Here is a 6,832-nt window from a genome sequence, read left to right as displayed (position 1 = left end):
TTCTGTAGAAACTGTCTCTCAGAATATCAAAATTCGTCTGAGCTAACAAATCACTCATCTTCCTGCGACATCACTCAGAAAATTATTTACCCTCAGCCTGGGGACACACTCCATTTTAAAAATACGGGGAAAGGTTATGCCCCTTCCCATGTGGGCTATTTTGATTTCGAGTGTGTCCTAAGCACTGAGGATTGTCTAGGTTCTGTTACAGCCATACATAGACCTATAGCATACAGCTATATAATTGTTGATAGGAACCACACTGTCGTTGATAAATTTACTTATTTTGGGGGGGACAGTGTTACTCATTTCATGCAGCGAGTTGCTACCAAATGGGAAATTATCAGATCTACCCTCCACCATTATGAAATAGACATGTCTCTTGAGGATATGATCCATTTTAGGAGACAGACTCACTGCCAGTTTTGTGAGCAGGTATTTACCCCCTCCAATTTCAAGGTTCAACATCATGATCACCTTAGGGAAAAGCTCAATTATATTGGAGCTCTATGTAATTACTGCAACCTCCGCCACAAGAATGCTCTGGAGAGTTTAGTTCTAATTGCCCATAATATGTCTTATGACATGGGCTTAATTTTGAGGGAGTTTACCATGGATTCAAATATTAAGAGCAATATCCTCATGAGACAGGGGACGAAATATCTTAAGGTGGAAATAGGGAAGCTTAAATTTCTTGATTCACTGGCTTTTATTACAGGTAGTCTTTCATCCCTAGCAAAGACCCACATTGATTCAGCCAGCCCCTTAACATTCACTCACTCAATGATAGAGGGTTTGCCCAAAAAGAGTCACCACCTACTCTTAAAGGGTAAGCAGTTTTTCCCTTATGAATATACCACAAAAATCAGCTGCTTTAATGACACAACACTCCCTCCTATTGAAATGTTCTACAGCTCCCTAAACAAATCAGGTATAACTTTGGACGAATATAGACATTCTAAATTAGTATGGGAGGCTACAGGGTGTAGGACATTAAAAGACTACCTCCTCATTTATTTGAGGTGTGATGTAGGATTACTGGCTGACATTTTTACACACCACAGGGCAATTCTAAATGATATATATTCTTTAGAATTGACACACTATTGCAGCCTCCCAGGGTACTCCTACGACTGCTTCCTGAAAAGTAGTAGAATATCGTTGGAGTTAAGTGCAGATGTGACGTTGCACAATCTCTTATCACAAAACATACGAGGGGGTTTTACAACTGCAGTTAGGAGTTATGTCAGAGCTAACAACCGCTATGTCAACCCATCTTTTAACCCCCAGGAGGATAGGTCTTCATTCTTACTTTATCTCGACTTTAACAGCCTCTATGGGAGTTGTATGACTAGGAAATTGCCCCATGGGGGACTAAGGAGACTATCATCTGATGAGATGAACTCCTTCATTAGCGGGGGGAAGATAATGACAGAACAGCCTTTCTCTTCTAACAAAGGGTACTGGCTCTTAATTGACACCAAACTTTTAAGACCCGAAATAGCTAGACTAACAGACGATCTGCCCCTTTGTTTACACCATAGGGGAATAAGTATGGAGGATATCTCACCATTTAGTAGGGGACTTCTGGAAACAAATAACATCACACACCTCCCCCCAAAAAACATCAAACTGGTTGGAGATCATCTCCCCAAAAAACATTATTTCATATCTCTTCACCTTTTACAACTATTTATTGAGATAGGACTTGAAGTGGAAACAATACATGCAATTTACGAGTTCCACCAGTCAGATTTTATGGCAGAATTTGTTAACACCAACGTTAACAATAGAAATGCCTCCAGCAGTAATGATAGGAAAACACTCTTCAAATTACTGACGAACAGTGTTTTTGGTAAAACGCTACTGAATCCAGCTCGTTATGCCATTGACACCAAACTAGTGACTTCAGCTAGGGCCTTTTTACGAGAGGTGAAGAATCCCCGCTTTAAACGAATGGTGCATTTAGGCGACAATAAATTATTGTCTGTCAGTTCCAGACCATTCATTAAAATTACTCATCCTAATTACATTGGGTTCCAGATTCTTGAGCTAGCAAAATACAGCTTGTACCATTTTTGGTACAGGGTACTTAAGAACCACTATTCAGATAGGGTACAACTGGTGTATAGTGATACAGACAGTTTCATTTTCACCTTACTAGCTGAAGATGTCTTTAATGAGATGGGGAAAGAACCCCTTAGTTTGTGGATGGATACGAGTAATTTTCCTGAAACTCACCCCTTGTATGATCCTTCTAAAAAGGGTGTTTTAGGGCTGTTAAAGTCAGAGGTGTCAGATAAACACATCCTTGAAGTTGTGGCACTCAAGCCCAAAATGTATAGTGTGCTTTTGCTTGACAATAAAAATTCCATCACCGCTAAGGGTATTCCCCGAGCTGTGCAAAGATCTTTAACACATAACCACTTTAAAGAGACCCTTCACAGTAATGGTGTAGTAAATACTTTTAATTACTCACAAATAAGAAACATAGGGGGGCAGATGGCAACCACATTCAATACTAAGAGGGGTTTAAGTGCATTTGATGATAAGCGCTTTTACCTAAATAAATACACTAGCCTAGCGTATGGTCACCCAGACATACCATCCGAGCCCCACCCCAACACCTCAGCCCAAGGAATGTCCACCGAGAGTGAAGGTGGTGACGTCATTGAACCACAAGGAGAGGAAGGACAACACCCCACCAGCGAGAGTGAACCCTATGACGTCAGCAGTCAGTCACCTGAGGGAGGCGCACTACATCCCATTCACTCTCTGGGAGATGATGAATCATCATCTTCGTCCCAGGAGGAGGAGGAGGAGGAGGGGGAGGAAGACCCCACAACGGACTTGTGGGCGAGAAGGAGAGGTCTTGTTAATAAATATTATGTGGGGGGAGATGACCTACAATACGACTATGTTTAACCCTATGTACTTTGATAATATAATCTATAAATCATCAGGATTATTTCTTTTTCTCCTTCTTTAAGTATAGAGGCTTAAAATATATCCAACTTAAAAACAACTAAGGGGGGCTGGTCCCTCTTACGGTACACTCAAGGTCATCAAGTATGAGGAGGGCTGGTGAGGGGGGACCGCCCCTACTGCGAGGATCCTGTTTTTACACCTGGGGAGGGGGGGGGGGTAACTACCGCTCACCTGAGTGTTTATTATACAAATATACTGTCATACTTTTCTGTATAAATGAACATGAGCATGAACATAGCGACACATAATAGATACCTATCTTCACTATTTTACGATTGTTGCTGCCCCACACCTTGGGCGACCTAATATGGGGTGGCTCTAAGTGGCACCCAGCCTCTGATTTTCTTATCTGATTACCCTTCATAGGCAGCTACTTTACTGTAAATGAACATGATCATAGTGGCACATAATAGATACCTATCTTCACTGTTTTTTCGACTGCTACCACTCACACCTTGGGTGACCTAATATGGAGTGGCACTATGTGGCTCCCCGCTTCTGATTTTCTTATCTGATTACCCTACATAGGTGGCTCTATCTGTCACCAAATAATCTACTCACGCTGATGCCAGTAATTGGCATATATTTGGTAAAAAAAAGTCATAGTTTCAAACTGCGAATACGTGCTGAGAGCGAGAGTTTTGCTCCAAAATATTGCTCAAGCTTCAAATTTGGGATGTTTTGGATATTTTGAAATATGTAGGGAGGGTTTGGGCAAAATGTGACTCATCGGCGCGTTCAGTAATTGGCATATTTTGGTATAAAAATTCGTAATTTCAAACTGCAAATACGTGCAGAGAGACAGAACTTTGCGCCAAAATATGGTTCAAGAGTCGAGTTTGGACCGTTTGGGAGATTTGGAAAACTGCAGGGAGGTCTTGGGCAAAATGTGATCCATCGCTGCTTTCAGTAACTGGCATAATTTCGGTATAAAAAGTCGTAATTTCAAACTGCGAATACGTGCAGAGAGCCAGAATTTGGCTTCAAAATATGGTTCAAGCGTCGAATTTGGGATGTTTGGGATAATTTCAAAACTGCAAGGTGGGTTTAGGCAAACTGTGACCCATCGCCGCTCTCAGTAATTGGCATATTTTCGGTATAAAATTCGTAAATTCAAACTGCGAATACGTGCAGAGAGCCAGAATTTGGCTTCAAAATATGGTTCAAGCGTCGAATTTGGGATGTTTGGGATATTTTGAAAACTGCAGGGAGGATTTGGGGAAAATGTGATCCATCGCCGCTTTCAGTAATTGGCATTTTGTCTGCATAAAAAGTCGTAATATGAAACTGCGAATGCGGGCAGAAAGCCAGAATTTGGCTCCAAAATATGGTTCAAGTGTCGAATTTGGGATGTTTGTGATATTTTTAAAACTGCAGGGATGGTTTGGGCAAAATGTGACACATCGCTGATCCCAGTAATTTGCATATATTCGGTATAAAAAGTCGTAACTTCAAACTGCGAATACGTGCAGAGAGCGAGAATTTGGCTCCAAAACATTGCTCAAGCTTCAAATTCGGGATGTTTGGGATATTTTGACAACTGCAGAGGGGGTTTGGGCAAAATGTGACTCATCGCCGCTTTCAGTAATTGGCATTTTTTCTGTATAAAAAGTCGTAATATCAAACTGCGAATACGTGCAAAGAACCAGAATTTGGCACAAAATATGGCTCAAGGGTCGAATTTGGGATGTTTGGGATATTTTGAAAACTGCAGGCGGGGTTTGGGCAAAAAGTGACTAGTCGCCGCTTTCAGTATTTGGCATATTGTCGGTATAAAAAGTCGTAATTTCAAACTGCGAATATGTGCAGAGAGTCAGAATTTGGCTCCAAAATATGGTTCAAGGGTCGAATTTGGGATGTTTGGCATATTTTGAAAATTGTAGCGAGGGTTTGGGCAAAATGTGATCCATCACCGCTTTCAGTAATTGGCATTTTTTCTGTATAAAAAGTCGTAATATTAAACTGCGAATACGTGCAGAGAGCCAGAATTTGGCTTCAAAATATGGTTCAAGAGTCGAAATTGGGATGTTTGTGATATTTTTAAAACTGCAGGCAGGGTTTGGGCAAAATGTGACCCATCGCTGATCCCAGTAATTGGTATATATTCGGTATAAAAATTCGCAATTTTAAACTGCGAATACGTGAAGAGAGCCAGAATTTGGCTCCTTAATATGGCCCAAGCGTCGAATTTGGGATGTTTGGGATATTTTGAAAACTTCAGGGAGGTTTTGGGCAAAATGTGATCCATCGCCGCTTTCAGTAATTGGCATTTTTCTGTATAAAAAGTCGTAGTTTCAAACTGCGAATACGTGCAGAGAGCCAGAATTTGGCTCCAAAATATGGATCAAGAGTCAAATTTGGGATGTTTGTGATATTTTTAAAACTGCAGGGAGGGTTTGGGCAAAATGTGACCCATCGCTGATCCCAGTAATTGATATATATTCGGTATAAAAAGTCGTAATTTCAAACTGCGAATACGTGCAGAGAGCCAGAGTTTGGCTCCAAAATATGGCTGAAGAGTCGAATTTGGGATGTTTGGGATATTTTGAAAACTACTGGCAGGGTTTGGGCAAAATGTGACTTGTCGCCGCTTTCAGTATTTGGCATATTGTCGGTATAAAAAGTCCTAATATCACACTGCGAATACGTGCAAAGAGCCAGAATTTTGCTACAAAATATGGTTCAAGCGTCGAATTTGGGATGTTTGGGATATTTTGAAAACTGCAGGGAGGATTTGGGGAAAATGTGATCCATCGCCGCTTTCAGTAATTGGCATTTTGTCTGTATAAAAAGTCGTAATTTGAAACTGCGAATGCGGGCAGAAAGCCAGAATATGGCTCCAAAATATGGCTCAAGAGTCGAATTTGGGATGTTTGAGATATTTTCAAAACTGCAGGGTGAATTTGGGCAAATTGTGACCCATCGCCGCTCTCAGTAATTGGCATATTTTCGTTATAAAATTCGTAATTTCAAACTGCGAAAACGTGCCGAGAGCTAGAATTTGGCTCCAAAATATGGCTCAAGCGTCAAATTTGGGATGTTTGGGATATTTTGAAAACTGCAGGGAGGGTTTGGGTAAAATGTGACTAATCGGGGCGTTAAGTAATTGGCATATTTTGGTATACAAAGTCATAATTTCAAACTGCAAATACGTGCAAAGAGCCAGAATTTGGCTACAAAATATGGTTCAAGCGTCGAATTTGGGATGTTTGTGATATTTTTAAAACTGCAGGGAGGGTTTGGGCAAAATGTGACACATCGCAGATCCCAGGAATTGGCATATATTCGGTAAAAAAAATAGTAATTTCAAACTGCGAATACATGCAGAGAGCAAGAATTTGGTTCCTTAATATGACCCATGCGTCGAATTTGGGATGTTTGGGATATTTTAAAAACTGCAGCGAGGGTTTGGGCAAAATGTGATCCGTCGCTGCTTTCAGTAATTGGCATTTTTTCTGTATAAAAAGTCGTAATTTCAAACTGCGAATACGTGCAGAGAGCCAGAATTTGGCTTCAAAATATGGTTCAAGAGTCGAAATTGGGATGATTGTGATATTTTTAAAACTGCAGGGAGGGTTTGGGAAAAATGTGACCCATCGCTGATCCCAATAATTGGCATATATTCGGTAAAAAAAGTCACAATTTCAAACTGCGAATACGTGCTGACAGCGAGAATTTTGCTCCAAAATATTGCTCAAGCGTCAAATTTGGGATGTTTTGGATATTTTGAAAACTGCAGGGAGGGTTTGGGCAAAATGTGACTCATCGGCGCGTTCAGTAATTGGCATATTTTGGTATAAAAAGTCGTAATTTCAAACTGCGAATACGTGCAGAGAGACAGAAT

Source organism: Procambarus clarkii, chromosome 51, assembly GCF_040958095.1.
Source record: "Procambarus clarkii isolate CNS0578487 chromosome 51, FALCON_Pclarkii_2.0, whole genome shotgun sequence".
In the NCBI taxonomy this organism is placed as follows: Eukaryota; Metazoa; Arthropoda; class Malacostraca; order Decapoda; family Cambaridae; genus Procambarus; species Procambarus clarkii.
This window is presented reverse-complemented; position numbering follows the sequence as displayed.